Below are 15,282 nucleotides of genomic sequence, written 5' to 3' on the forward strand. Positions count from 1 at the left end.
TAATGAATTATTGGAAAGAGAAAGAAAATAATCCCATTTACAATTACAACAAAAAGAATAAAATACCTAGGAATAAACTTAACCAAGGAGGTGAAAGACCTATACTCTGAAAACTCTAAGACATTGATGGAGGAAATTGAAGACAATACAAATAAGCAGAAAGATATCCTGTGTTCATGGATTGGAAGAATTACTATTGTTAAAATGTCCATACTATCCAAAACAATCTACAAATTTAATGAAGTCCCTATAAAAAACCCATGACACTTTTCATATAACTAGAATAACCCTAAAATTTGTATGGAACCAAAAAGACCCCAAATAGCCAAAGCAATCTTGAGAAAAACGAACAAAGCTGGAGGTATCATGCCCTCTGACTTCAGACTATACTACATAGATACAGTAATTAAAATAGTAAGGTACTGGCACAAAAACAGACACATAGATCAATGGAACAGACAAGAGAGCACAGAAATAAACCCATGCACATATCATCAATTACCTACGGCAAAGGAGGCAAGAATATACAATGGGGAAAAGACAGTCTCTTCAATAAGTGGTGCTGGGAAAACTGGACAGCTACCAGTAAAAGAATGAGATTAGAACATTTTCTTACACCATATACAAAAATAAACTCAAATGGATTAAAGATCCTAATGTAGGACTGGAAACCATAAAATACCTAGAAGAAAACATAGGCAATATACTCTTTGATAAAAGGCTTAGCAATATTTTGGGGATATGTCTCCCCAGGTAAGGGAAACAAAATAAACAAATGGGAGCTAATTAAAATTAAAAGCTTTTGCATAGCAAAGGGAATCATTAAATAAATGAAAAAACAACCTACTGAATCAGAGAAGATATCTGTAAATGATATGTCTGATAAGGGGTTAATATCCAAAATATATAAAGAGCATATACAACTCAATATCAGAAAAACAAATAAATCAATTAAAAAATGGGCATTTTCCCTGAATAGGCATTTTTCCAAATACAACATACAGATATCCAACAGGTACATGAAAACATGCTCAAAATCTAATCATCAGGAAAATGCAAATCAAAACCACATTGGGAAATCTCCTCACACCTGTCAGAATGCCTATCATTAAAAAAGATGACAAATAATAAATGCTGGTGAGGTTATAGAGAAAATGGAACTTTAGTACACTATTGGTAGGAATATAAATTGGTACAGCCACTATGGAAAACAGTATGGCAGTTCCTCAAAAAGTTAAAAATAGAACTACCTTTGGTAGTGTATATATGTCCATGCCTCTTTATCGCTTTGTCACCGTTTACCCTTCCCCCTCCCCATAGCCTCAAGTCCATTCTCTAGTAAGTCTGTGTCTTTATTCCTGTTTCACCCCTAGGTTTTTCATGACATTTTTTTTTTAAATTCCATATATATGTGTTAGCATATGGTATTTGTCTCTCTCTTTCTGACTTACTTCACTCTGTATGACAGACTCTAGATCTATCCACCTCATTACAAATAGCTCAATTTCGTCTCTTTTTATGGCTGAGTAATATTCCATTGTATATATGTGCCACATCTTCTTTATCCATTCATCCGATGATGGACACTTAGGTTGTTTCCATCTCTGGGCTATTGTAAATAGAGCTGCAATGAACATTTTGGTACATGACTCTTTTTGAATTATGGTTTTCTCAGGGTATATGCCCAGTAGTGGGATTGCTGGGTCATATGGTAGTTCTATTTGTAGCTTTTTAAGGAACCTCCATACTGTTCTCCACAGTGGCTGTATACACTACCAAAAGTAAGGTAGTTAGCTAGTGGGAAGCAGCCGCATAGCACAGGGAGATCAGCTCAGTGCTTTGTGACCGCCTGGAGGGGTGGGATAGGGAGGGTGGGAGGGAGGGAGACGCAAGCAGGAAGAGATATGGGAATATATGTATATATATAACTGATTCATTTTGTTGTGAAGCTGAAACTAACATACCATTGTAAAGCAATTATACTCCAATAAAGATGTTAAAAAATAAATAAATAAATAAATTAATTAATTTAAAAAAAATAGAACTACCATATGATCCAGCAATTCCACTTCTGGGTATATAGCTGAAGAAAACAAAAATACTAATTTGAAAAGATATATGCACCCCGATGTTCATAGCAACATTATTTACAATAGCTAAGATATGGAAGCAATGTTAAGTGTTCATCAACAAATGAATGGATAAAGAAATGCAGTATATATACGTAATGGAATATTACTCAGCCATAAAAAGAATAAAATTTTGCCATTTGCAACAACATGGATGGACCTGTAAGTTATTATGCTTAGTGAAATAAGTCAGACAAAGAAAAATACTGCATGATATCACAGGTAGAATATAAAAAACAAACAAATGAATATAAAAAAGCAGAAAGAGACTCACTGAAACAGAACTAGTGCTTACCAGTGGGGAGAGTGGTGGTGGGAGGGGCAAGGTAGGGGAAAGGGATTAAGAGGTATAAACTTTTAGGTATAAAATAAGATACAAGGATGTAATGCACAGCACAGGGAATATAGTCAGTCTTTTATAATAACTTTAAATGGAGTATAATCTATAAAAATATCAAATTACTATGTTGTACACCTGAAAGTAATATAATACTGTAAATCAGCTATACATCAATAAAAACTTTAAAGTCTTCCTAGCAGCTCTGAAAGTTCCAGCTTAGGTTGTATACCATGCATTGGTTGTGACACTGGTCCTGATGAACTTGTGATTTTTTTTTCTAGAGGAGTTCAGCCATAGATATTGGGGCATAGAAATTGATGGTTAGATTGATCCAAGAATGAGGCGTGTTCTGGGCAGATTTAATGACAAGATGATTCTAGAGTTAGATAAGGCTAGCAAGAGGAACATACTACAAGGCTTAGGCTGGATAAGAAAGGAAGCAATATCACAAAGGAGTTAACAAGACTTCTCACTAGGCTCAACTTGGAAATAATTATACATACTAGGCTTTAAAGCAAACGTTTCAGGGGTGTTCCCATTATGCCTTTCAGTTGCAAAATACAATTATCTTCCTATCAACAGACTACAAGTACCACCTTCAAATAATAAATGGGCTTTTTGATTAATATGTTCCATGGTACCAATGCCTTAGATTACTTTAAAAAATACAAAATCAAAGAGTTGAGAGGGCTATGTTCATTACTCAATCTGAAGCATTAATTCAATTTTTAATATCATGTATCTTTGTCATTATAGAAGTAACATATCCTAATTGTAGAAAATTTGAAAGCTACACAAAGGAACTAAAAAAATAACCTGTTACAACAGCATGCAAGAAAAATAAAATAACTATCTTAGCATATATATGTATATATACTTTTGTATCATGTTTAAATGCATGGGTTCTGGAGCTAGACTGGCTAGTTTCTCATCCCAGAACAGTCATTTCAATAGCTTTGTGAGTTTTTAGGCAAATTACTGAACTTCTGTGTCTGTTTCATCTTCTTAAAACACAAATAAAAATGCTGCCTACCTTCCGATGAGATAGGTTATGAGAAAGTGATTTTATATACAGCACTTAGAACAATGCCCAGAATATAATAAGTCCCTAGTAGAGGTTAGCTATCATTACTGTGTGTATATAAGAGATTTTTCGTCATAGTCCTTGGTTCAAACTCAGTGTCAGAACCACCCATTTAAAAGGATATCAAATAAGAACCCGAGAGTAGACATCAGGGAAATGGACATTTTTGTATCCTAGAAAGCTGAAGGTAGATATTTTGTCCAGGGACATCTCGGCACTGATCTGGCTCTTTCCCCAGTTCAGGATTTGGCCTTGTTAATGCTGAGTATGGTTCAAGAACCAGTGGAGCCTATTAGTGCTAAACACCCCTTAAATGGAAGTACAAAGCTTGTTAGTACAAGCTTTTTTTTCCAGAATGGTGACTAGACTATGAGTATAAAAAACTAATGTTGCAGGGGAGAAAAATCAGCTATATTTTTGAGTCTGGCAGGACTGTTCCCTGTATAGATAGTGGTACTGGCAGCTGTAAATCTATAGGGAACTAGGGACCAGCTTAAGTCCATGCTAAGATACGCTGCATCTGTTCCCATCTTATGAGGCTTTCTCCTTGTCTAATTAAATTAGGATATTACAAAGTGTGCTCCTTTCCCCACCAATCCATAACTCACCAGAATTAATGTAGGTGGTATCAGAAGTGGGATGTGAAATACTACAATAACTGTAGGTTTGCATTTATAATATAAAAAAATAAGAGTCCAAATAACACAATTATTTGGGTGTGGTTAGCTGATGGAAAGTCGTATTTCAGAGTAAAAGTAGACCTTTATCTGTCATATATTGCAATTACTTATCCCAATTTATCTTTACCTGTTATTGTATGTTTTACACATACACATTTTCAATGTTAAGGAAAATGATTTATTGATTTTTCTTGACTTCTCTTTCTTTTTATTATTAGGAACTCTTTCCAATTTTATTTTATTCAAGTTATTATATGCTTTCCTTTTGTCCACCTTTATTACTTGAATCCTTCTGAAATTTGCATCTAACTTTGACTAGCTTATTGTGTAAATGATAGAAGAATAACTACCATCATGCACCAAGCATTTGAGTGTTGTGTACTGAGTATTTTACCTGCATTATATATGCTTTTATCATTCTCACCGTAAATACAAACAATAATTAAAAACACAAATTTTTTAAAAGAAAAACTCCAAATCCCTCCACCAATGATTAACATTTTGGTGAACAATTTTCTATACATTTTCATGTTTATATGCACATGTAGCTATATAGAAATACATAGAAATATGCAGAAATTGAATTATTCTGCTTTGTAATCTACCTTTTCCATTAAATTGTATATATAGATATACTGCCATATCAATAAATGTAGGTCTACATTATCCTTAATTTGTATGTACTAATTGGCTAAATTGACACATCCCGATTTACCTAGTCAATCCACTAGTATAGCCAGTTAGGTTGCTTCCAAAGCTTTGTTACTATAAACAAAGTAAGCAAAAAAATAATGTTATCAAGCATTCTTGTATATATATCTTTTAGCATTTGCATTTATGTTCTAACAAAAAATTCTTAGTAAAATCGTTAGCTCATAGAAGGTATGTACTTTTCACATTTTTATACAGATTGATAAATAACCCTCTGGAAATGTACCAGTTTAAACAGTACATTAGATAATCCATATCCTCACACTGTGTTTGGTAAATCTCATAAATCTTCTCTAATCTGATAGGTGAAAACTATTAGTTTTTATTTTCAAAGTGAGTTTGTCTGTTGGTATTCTTTCTGTTATGAATATTATGCTCATAACTTTTCACCATTTTCCTGTTAGGACATTTACTTTGTAGTTGATGTGTAGGATCTTTATATATTGCGAATATCTAATCTTTGTTATATGTCAGATATTTTTTCCTAGTTTGTTGTTTTTTCAAACTTGATTACAGTACTTTTTTGGCCAGATAGTGGTTTTGAAGGTAAAATTTATTTATCTTTCCCTTTAAGCCATCAGTCTTCATAAAGTGATTAGAAAATCTTCCTTAATCTCAAAACTGTAAAAATATTATAAATGTTAAATTATAATATATAAACTTTAAAATAATATATTCTCAAGTACATTTATAGTTTAATTTTTTTTACATTTAAATCTTTGACCCAGCTGGGACTTTGATTTAAATGGTGAGTATAGATGTAGCTTTATTAAACTTCCCCTCAAGAGACTAGCCCTGTTGTCCTAACCACATTTACTGAAAAACTTGTCTTTTCTCCCAACCCATGGGTTTGAAATGCCTCTTTATCATATCTTAAAATCCATAGTCTATTTGGAAATAGTTTACTATTTCCAAAGAAACAGACACTGCTCCATTACATTGATTTGTCTGTTCCAACACAAGTACCACAATATTTTTCTAATTTCCAGTACAATTTATATTTTATATGCAGAATGGAAAGTTCCTTATAATTCTTCTTCAGAATTTCATCTGGATATTTTTGGAAGGTGTTTCATGTGATGTACATATCTCATTTTTCCCTCAAATAGAGTCAAAGTGATTCCTGTAATGTTACTATCTGATTTGTGTTCTAAGAGGAAAGGAAAGTGGCAGCACTATGGCACTGGGGACTGTGAATAAGTCTGCATAAACCCATGAAATCAGTTGCCTCTGTAAATACGTTTCTAGGTGGAAATAAATGTGGAGAACCATTATTGCATAACAGCACTGTTCAATAGAACTTTCCACACTAATAGGAATGCTCTATAGTTGAACTTTCCAATACAGTAATCATTAGTCACATGTGGCTTTTGCGAACCTGAAATGTCACTAGTGTGACTGAAGAACTGAACTTTTAGTTTTATTTAATTGGAATCTATTTAAATTTATACAATCACATGTTTATTGGAAAGCACTTCTAGAGCAGAACTATTTTAAAAATCACTTCCCTAGGGAGATGCAAGAGGGAGGAGATATGGGGATATATGTATATGTATAGCTGATTCCCTTTGTTATAAAGCAGAAAGTAACACACCACTGTAAAGCAATTATACTCCAATAAAGATGTTAAAAAAATAATAAACACTAACAAAAAAATCACTTCCCTATTATATTGCTTCATAGCATTATTAGCTGATAACAAATCTGGTAATTTCCTATTTAACCTGTACCTATCATTTTGATAGAGATTTTCAGTAAAATATTAAGGCTAACATTGAGATGTCAATGGCAACTCAATTAACTAAATATGTAGTGTATGCTCCCTGTATTCATGGCACTCTGCAGAATCAGAGGCAGATTAGATAACCTTCAAGAAGTTTAAACTTTAGTAGAGGAGATAAAGTGATAAATAACAATAACGGTTTTAAAACAAGGCAACTATCATAAAAGAGGAATCACCAACGTGTCAAGAGAGTTCTAAGAAGGGAGAAATTATTTTGGCTATGGAGCATGAGAGAGAAATTGGGGAGGGCTGCATGGAAGAGGTGGCACTTAAGCTGCTTCTTGAATATGGTTCATTCTCAACAGGCAGAGAAGTAGAGATGGGGGAGGGCAGGAGGAAGACATTCCAGGTTAAATGAATGGCATAAGCAAAGGTACAAATTATGGATAACAAAAAGTTATGTTGAACAATGGTGAGTGGTCTGGTTCAGCTAGATCATCATGTGAGCAGAAAGGTAGTGAGAAATAAGGTTGACTAGGTAGGCTGATGCTAAATCTCAAAGGGCCTCAGATTTCTGTCCAAAGAATCTGGTCTTGACTTTATACCTAGTAGAGAGAGAATGAAGTCATTTTAGACTAGTGTCATCTAAGCTCTGGACCTCAGAGCAATAATAGATTTTGGTATAAACAAAATAAATTTTCCCAACTTAAATGTATTATCTTGGGGAAATCACTTAAATATTTGGATGCTTGGTTTCTAGTATATGTAATATGGAAAAATCACCCATCTCAAGATTTTGAGCATTAAGCAAGATAAGGAAAGGGGAAAAGCATTTAACAAAGTATAAAACAAGCACAATATAAATGTTAAAACTTCATAACAAAGTATAGTGATCTAGATATTTCTCATAGTGACACACACCCAGTTAAGCCAGGACAAAGCAATCTATTCAGGCATAGTAACAGACTACAACAGAGAAGACTCTAAAACACAGCCTCAAGAATAATTTTTTATAAAAGCATAATTTCAGCAGGCAAACTGATAGGAGGCTCTATCTTATTTGGATCCTATTTGAGTTCCTGGATGTTTAAAGGATGATAGAATCTCTGGGTTAGTAGTAATAGGTCATCCAGTTCAATCTCCCAAATCTGATATTTGAACTCATACCAAATGATTGGCCACACTATGTACATACCTGCAGTGGTGAAGAACTTCCTAGGGTTACAATGCAACATACTGAATGTATCAGGCAACTCTAATTGTTAGAAAGGCTTTCAGATTCAATAACAATCCATACCACTTAATCCACTCACTAGGCATCCAACACTTTTAACTAAAGAACTAAAAGCTCTTCAGGAAAATTAGTTCTAATATGCAGAATATATTGGAGAGCAGACCAAAGACAATAAGGAGACGTTCTTATGGAAGATGAGGTCAAGAATCTGGAGGGGGAAAGAGGGGGGAAAGAGGGAAGAAGGGAATGAGGAGACAAGGGGAGAGGGGGGAGATGAAGGGGAGGAAAAAAAGGAAAAAAAAAGAATCCAGAGGTTTTGACAGGGAGGGGTAGCAGTAGGAAAAGAGAAAAAGAGAAAACGTATTTGAGACAGAACTCAGGGCATTTAATAAGACGCAGGAGGCAGGAATGGAAGAGCATGCAGGAGTCACAGATGACTGACATTGGTGTGTGGGGGGGTCAAATTAGTGTTTGAATACATTTTACATGCCAATAAAACACCCAGATAAAGGAATACAGCAAGCCAGATATAAAGTATTTTGGAACTCAGGAGAAAAGCCAAGGAACAGCTACATGAAGAGGTGAGATTTAAGGAGAAAAAGCAAGAAGGCAGCTAAAGGTGGGCTCCTTGGCACAGAGAATATCTGTTTAGGTTGACTGATCAAAGATTTGGAGCAATAGCTGTGGCTGGGGAAGCCCAAGAGAAACTGGCCCACAATGGACTCACTCCAATGCCTCTGATCTCATTGGGAGCCAGCTCAAAGTGAACCAGCCCAGAGGGTCTGAATTCATTGGTGATTTTGGCCAAATGGACCCATGTAGCACATCTTTGTATCAGGCCTTATATTGGTCAGGCATGTTTTACTCTGAAATCCCTTGACACTGACAGCTTAGAGCCTAAACTTAATAAGAGGCTTGTTTTCAAGTCCTAGTTCAAGATAATTAAAGCACACATTGCACATTCAGAATTTATCTATCTTTCTCCACCAAGTTGGCTCTGATCACAGCGTCCTGGTGTAGGCTCAAGAAAAAAAAACCTCAGGGATTAAGGGTTGTAGGCTGCTGCCTTTGGCTAGAAACCAGCCCTGAAAAGCCCTGTTAGCCCACACCTTGAGGTCGGGTGGTGATTTGTCTTACTTTTATTACTAAACAGCTGAAACTTGGGATTTTTTTTTATTCCTTCCACCTGGTCACAGTGCGTTTTCACCAAGGAGCTTACAGTACCTTTTCAAATGTAGAAGGCAACGTGTGCATTCTTCTAACAGTTCTGGCTGCCATCAGTACTGCCACAGTTACAGAAATATCCAAGTACAAGGGAGAAAATGTATTTTTCCTCCTTTAAATTTCATCATATTACAGCAACCTGCCACAGAATCTACTTAGACCACCAAACTGCACACAGGGATGACTTCCTTTAAGGAACAGATGTAAACACACAATTCTGTTTTACCAAAGTGTATAATCATTTTAACCATATTTTAACTCATTTCACTTTTCCAGCCTATCCTCTTCTCAAACAGCAAATGTTTTGCCCTGAGCCACTTCAATGAAATATGCAAGCCAACATAATTGATAAAGTGAAGTTTGTTTTAAACAAAACTGGAATTGTCACTTCATAATTCATCTCTCTTATAAGGTTGAACTCTTTAGTGTATGTCTTCTTAAAGCTAAATAAAATTTCAATGGCTTAGTACCTGTGGAGACATGTGTCAGGTGGGTAATTTGGGCTATTCCCCAGGTAGCCACACCATCCATTCACCCTGGCAAGCAGTATATGCTTGTATGGACTCTATCACCAATTACTGGCAAACAAGGAAGTTCTACTGTATTAAAGAACTGTGTCTCAGGAAATGAATAGGTAGATCAAGACTCAGACTCTATTTGGCCCATAAACACTACAGTCCAGAAGCACCTCTATATTCCCCATGCCTGACCAGTGCCTTTAGCCTCTGCATCCAGAAGTCCTAGCAGTAGGAGTCTCGTAAAAACTGAAAATGGCCCGATTGCTCAACCTGCGTTAAGACCACCCAGAAATCATTGAGGGCAGCAGAGGCCATACTGCAAAACTGGCTTAAATCCCCAGCCCTTCTACTCTGAAGGCCTGGCCTTGACCTATCAGACAGAAACATAAATGGCCATGGCTCTCAGTCACCGGGACAGCTTTGGTCACCACTTGCTCCTCCTTCTGACCAGCCAGGGCTAGAGAGGGTGAACCAGAAGCCTTCGGTGCCACAGCCTTTTACCTGCATTTAAATGCTTTCTATTTAAATTATCTGCTTCAACCACAGGTAATTGCAGGCTGTCTAGCCCAAGGCAGTCCCCAAATTGTAGAGCTCACATGGTGAGCAGGCGGTACACAGCCAGAGCCACCTCATTGGGTCCAGCCACAGCACAGCCCAGTCAGAGAGTAGAGGCCCCAAAACGGGCTGCTCTGCGGAGGAGAAGGAGTATAAAGGATGGAGTGGGCGCAGGTACTTAAGTTTCAGCACTTCTGCTGAAACTTCGGCTCAGGTATAACTGGAAATTTCACTCACCCTAGGCCCCAGGGTAGTTGCCTAATTCCTGTTTGGGGAAGCAAGGAGCACTGAGAAAAATGCCTTCTGAGCTGCAAGACCAGGTAGAAGCTGAAGTGCCTGCTACTCTGTTGGCCAAGAGCCCAGTAGCAAAGCATTCAATGGGCACCACTGCCCCTGAGTCCTCAGGGAGAGACCGTGTGGGGGTGGGGGGTTGGGATGTAAGTGGGAAAGTGGCCCCCAGTCCTCCACACCTCTCCTGGACACTTAACTCCTTCCTTCCCAGGGGCCCTGTAACCAGGGTAGCCTTCCTGAGCAGTATGTGCCTGCTGAACTTGCAAGTTTCAGGGACAAGTCCTTTCCTCCTTCTCTCTCTCCTTCCCTAGAGGTCTGACCCCGGGGCTGTGCAGCATGTTTAATAATCTACAACTTGGCTCCCCTGGCTGGGAAAAGAAAGCGTTCTTCTTGGAAGTCAACAGAAGATGAGATTGAATGTACTGGTGGGGGGTAAATTATTCCTGAATAGATCCCCACCCCACTAAAAAAAAAAAAAAAAAAAAACCCACACCCAAGGTGGACTCCAGAGTAGCTTTCAGCCAAGAGGTATTTTTCCAGCCCAGCCACCACTTTTGTGGGTGGCTTGGAGGAAACATTAAATACCTGTTTACTAACATCTCCTTCAAAGTCCCTGGATCATAGAGATGGGGGGGGGGCTGGTGCAGGAACTAGGAGAAAACCCTGGAACAGAGAATTATTATAACCTATACTTCATTTGCAAGGTCTCTTTGCTAATGCATTTTTCTTAAACATCTGATAGTAACAAATGAAGCTAGTTGCTCCAACTGCGGACCCAGAGTGGCAAGGCTGGTTACACGCATTGGCTGTCCCTCCTCTCCCTCTCTGGGGTCTGAAGTGTGGGTCCTCTCCCTTGAGCAATGGTTCAGAGAGGGTCACTCAACCTGAGAAACCGGCTCAAGGGGGAGCAGGGATTCCTGTGGGAAAGGAGACGTGGCACCCCAGGGTCTGAACTGGGGTCCCTTCAGGTTCTCAAGGCAGGCGGGCAGAGATGGCCTCAGATCGCCAGAGCTCTCCCTTGTCTCATGCTCGCTGGGAATCCCCAGGAGCGGGAGAGCATTGCCAGGGAACCCCTCGCTGCTCCGCCCAGGAGCCACCTTCAGCCCCATCCCCTAGCCGATTGCTCTCCTGGCTGCGGGCAGAAATGTGGGTAGAGTTAGAAAGAAGCACCCAGCAAGAGAGTGCTTTCCAGGCTACAGAGCCCGCGCTCCAGCCGCAGAGACCACAAAGATCCAGCAGCGGAAATGCAACGCACAGGCTGGCCAGCACCTGGCAGGCGGACGCGAGCTCCTCCTTGGCGAGGAGCCCCTGGCCTTGGGAGCTCTGGTCCCTAAACTTTCTGGGAGGGCTAAAGGAGGGAAAGGAAACTGGCTAGCGTTTCCTGACGCGGGGACAAGAGATGCAAGAGAGGCAGAGTCCCCGTTGGCCTCAGCCTAGTTGCTCCCTGCCGTCACTTGAGAGCCCAGGACGTTATCCCCTGGCCCTCGCCAACCAACTGTCCAATTTTGAGAATGGGCATTACCTGAGTCTTGCAAAACTTCTGGGGACGTCCAGCAGGGCTCAAGCGTGCAGTTCCACGTCTGGGTAGATCACGGTCCAGGGCGAGATGAAGAGCTGGGCTCCAGAGAGAGCGGGCTCGAGCTTCCCGGGTGACAAGGGAGGCTGCCCAAAGGCGAGGGGGCTGGAAGAGGTGTGGGGAAGACGGTGTCTTCCAGAGCAGCGAACAGGGCAGCCCCGCACGTTTTCTCCACTCCCTGTCGTAGCCAAAGAGGATGATAGAAAACTTATCCCCGCCCAGGGAAGATTTCTAGAGTTCAGCCGAGCTTCTGTGGACTTTAGGGGGAGCTGGCCAGGGAGAGGTTAAAGAGGGTTCCTAAATCGCTAGAATGGCAGGTGCCTCCTCTTGGCTTCGTGGCCAGAGTCTCCTAAGTCTCCTGCCTCCCAGCCTCTTCCTTCTTCGAGACTTTGCTTCAGAACAGCCTTGCTCCAGCCCCACCTCGTCTTGGCCAAATGGTGCACCTTGGGAGGCAAGCGCCTCAGCCTGTGGCCCTCACGCCCCTCAGGAGGCACGCTTGCCCCAGAGGGCAGCAGCCCTATCGTCCTGACGGCAGCACAGGCGGCAGGTGCGAACTCTGCCTGACTGCCGCTCTCCTGCCTGTTCGCTGCTCCAACCTTGCCTGGGAACGTTCTCCAGCCAGTGCGCAAAAGCCTATGTATCTCCCCTAACTCTGAAGAAGGAGCGGTGCCCTGGAAGCGTGCTCCAGGCTCTCCTCACATCCTGCCACCGCTGCTGCCGCTCCAAAATATGCCTAGAGTAGGGGTAGGAGGGTAGTGAAATCACCTACAGCTGCGTCTCGGTCGCTAACAGTTTGATGCCTCCGGGCTGACTGATTACACGGGGGAGGAGGTGGGGATTAGAGAAAACCGCTCCGGCACGTCACGGAAAAGGGTTACTGCTGCTCCTCCTCCTCTTCCACACCCCTTAGGATTTGGGAGCGCGGGGAGGGAGAGTGGGAAAGGCTTCCAACCTCGAGTTCCCCATCCCCTGGTTTAAAAAAAAAACAAAAAACACTTCTCTCTTACCTTTCCCGGGAGAAGGAAAGCGCGTCCCGGCAGCGCCGTCTAGCGTCCGTACCGGAGTAGGCCCGCCTACAGGGTTGGGGCGAGCGCTGAACTGGGTGAGGGGAGGCGGGGAAAGCCGCTAAGCAAAGTTTTTCAGCTATCCTGGTCTCCAGTTGCACCCACTGAGCAGGTATCTAGTTCGGCCAGGAGTTCACCTGCTTGGCTCCCCCAGGCCAGAACTTAATGTTATTAAAGACGCAGGCCGCCTAATTGTATTCATAATGTGAGCTTCCTAGCACCAGAGAGAACTCCTCTTTTCCACCCCTCCCACGTTAGAGATTCTTAAGTCTCAGGGTTTTCCAGCCTCGCCAATCATACGGTGGGCAGGGAGGGCTGGGACCCCAGGATGGGCTTGGAGATAGAACCCGGGCAGCGAATCCAGGCAATGATTGTTTATGCCGCGCGCCTGAGGCTCGCGAGCGGTGCTCCTGACCACTTGAGCCTCCAAGGTCACGCAACCCAGGAGCTCCTCTCTTACAGAGTGATGGGAGAGAGGGACTACGACTCAGTATCTGACAGGGTTTGAATTGCAGCAGATGAAGAGACCGTTTCCACGCCAGGTATCTCCCAGAGCGTTCTGATCGGCTCACGGGCGCCTTGCTGATTAACACACACTTAACAGGATTGCTCATTTAACGGGTCAGCTGAGCGCTATGCTCCTATTAATTTGTCTTTCTCTAAGCTGTCGCCAGCTGTTCTCCTGAGTCTACTCCATCGCGCTGCATTAGCTACAGAGAGAGCGGCGAGAGAGCGAGCGAGCCAAAGACGGAGAAGGAGACCGGGACCGAGAGAGAGCAGCTGAGCGCTCCATGCGCGCTGCTCGCAGCGCAGACCCGCGCTTTCCTTCTTTTCCTTGGCCATTTGGTCTCGATCCACCATCCCCTGGGCTGTTAAGGCCGAGCCTGTGCACAGTTAAAGTTACTGTCCCTCTCTCACCTCTCATGCCAAGTTTATGCATTCTTTTCTGCCGTTGACCATCTCATCAAATCTGGCGAAACCCCACCCTGAAAAATTCTTTCTGCAGTTGAGGTTAAGTCAGGGAATCAAGGGAAGTCAGGTGTGGAAGGTAAGGTCCTTTTGGCAGGAACCAAGTTATCCTCTCAGGATTTTATTGTTTATACGCACGGAGTGGTGGGGGAAGGGCTGTATTTTGAAACGGAAAATGTTTTACAGTTTCTGCTTCTGTTTTCTAACAGCTCCTCTTTTCAGATAAAAACTCATTCTTCCGATGGGGACTAGACAGCCATTTCTCCCTTGCTCTTTGCTGTGGAGCTCCTGCAAACGTCCCTCTGCTTGTGTGCTTGCCCTGAGCCAGCTGATCACCACTTCCAGCCATCCATCCGCGCCTACATTAATGTTACTCGGATTCAAGGCCAAGTGCTTCCAACAAGCCAGGGACTGCAGCAACTCAGGGTGGAAGAACACGTCCTCCTCACATCTCACCTGCCTGGTGCCTCCAGTCTTGCCTTTAGCATAGCACCAAGCCCTCATGTCCTGGGCCTGAGCTGAGCAGCTAGGCTGTCATAGGTGAGGCCATTTGGCCAAACCAGGAAATCTCACTTACATTAGGATGTTAAGGAGCCAGCAGTCAGGGTGAAGGGAGCTCGGTGGGGATAGCAGCCAATAATATCCCTAAGCAATTTGTCAAGTAGTCAACAGTTAAAAAAATAAATAAAACAACCCCCCCAAAAAAAACCCTCTTCCTGTCCTGTTGATTCCTTTTATCATCTTTCTACGCCCAAGTCCACCCAACTTCACTCTAACACTCAGTGCCTTTATGTATCCAAGTTCTGTACCTGCTGCCCCATCAAAACTTACTCTCGGGTTGGGGTGGGGGAGGGAAGAAAAAAAAAACTTACTCTCCTGTGTACCAACCATTCTTTCAGTACTCTTCCTGCTGATGACAATGTGTTGGTGTCCCAGTGTGATAAATGCCTAACTAGTCTAGCTAACCTTACTCGCCTGGGTAATATCACCGTTCACCAGAGGCTTTAAGAAGGCTTTCCAGAGTTGGGGAAACTAAGGCACTATGGCAGATCAGTGGATTTTCTTTGGATGGAGAAAGGGTTCTTGGTACCCATCAAAGAGGGCTGCTCTTTGACCTATCCTACTGGTCTGGCTTATGGTTAAATGAAGCAATTGCAAAAGAGTTGAGGAATATAGGAATAAAG

General features: G+C 41.7%; 1 protein-coding gene across 1 annotated transcript in view; it reads right to left on the reverse strand.

Moving 5' to 3' along the window:
* IL1RAPL2 (interleukin 1 receptor accessory protein like 2) overlaps positions 1–12,844 on the reverse strand; it is a 1,145,014-nt gene extending 1,132,170 nt beyond the window's left edge. The window contains exon 1 of the mRNA XM_060292358.2: positions 12,012–12,844. The gene's annotated coding sequence lies outside the window, so the exon portion shown is untranslated. The remainder of the gene's footprint in view (positions 1–12,011) is intronic.
* Positions 12,845–15,282: the final 2,438 nt, after the last annotated feature.

This window comes from Globicephala melas, chromosome X (genome assembly GCF_963455315.2).
Source record: "Globicephala melas chromosome X, mGloMel1.2, whole genome shotgun sequence".
Taxonomy (NCBI): domain Eukaryota; kingdom Metazoa; phylum Chordata; class Mammalia; order Artiodactyla; family Delphinidae; genus Globicephala; species Globicephala melas.